This window comes from Rhineura floridana, chromosome 16 (genome assembly GCF_030035675.1).
Source record: "Rhineura floridana isolate rRhiFlo1 chromosome 16, rRhiFlo1.hap2, whole genome shotgun sequence".
Lineage (NCBI taxonomy): Eukaryota > Metazoa > Chordata > Lepidosauria > Squamata > Rhineuridae > Rhineura > Rhineura floridana.
In genome coordinates, this window is record NC_084495.1 from 23,750,001 (window position 1) to 23,750,702 (window position 702).

A 702-nucleotide genomic window follows, 5' to 3' on the forward strand; every position below is an offset into this window, starting at 1 on the left:
ATTCCTTCGTCTTCACTAGCTATAGCAGAGGGGTTGGGAACCTTAAGCCCAGGGGCTAAATGTAGCCTTCCAGGCTTCTGGACTATCCCCAGGCATGCTTCCTCCCCAGTCATACTTCCTCTCCCTGGGCCACACCCCTCACTAGCCCTGATTGCGTGAGGGTTTTGCCTGACTGGAATGACCTCTTGAACTCTGATAATCCTCTTGTTTGTGTAGATGGAAGACAGAGACAGGTGTGCAAGAGGGTATGTAGAAACTAGCCTACTGTGCAAAGGTAATATTTACATTTCTTGATTTGCCCACTTTTGCCGCTGATCCCACCCACCATTGGCATGTGGCCCCTGGAAGATTGTCCAGGAGGGAATGTGGCTCTTGGGTTGAAAAATGTTTCCCACCCTTGTGATAGCACTAACATTTAGAATCCTCATAGCTCTTTTGCAAGCATAAAGTCCAATATTCAATTTCTGGCATCTCTAGCTATAAGGTTGTATAGCAGGTGAAGGAAAAGACCTTGGGCTGAGACCATGGAAAGCTGCTGCCTGTCAGAGTAGAAAACATTGGACTAGATGGGAAATAGTACCACCTGGTATAAAGCAGCTTCCAATGTACTTAGAAGCACAAGGTCTGTTGTACATACCTTTGCTGCCTATTCTTCATCTACAGTTCTTCCTTTTCCAAAAAAAGAGGGGGCAAAGTAGACTT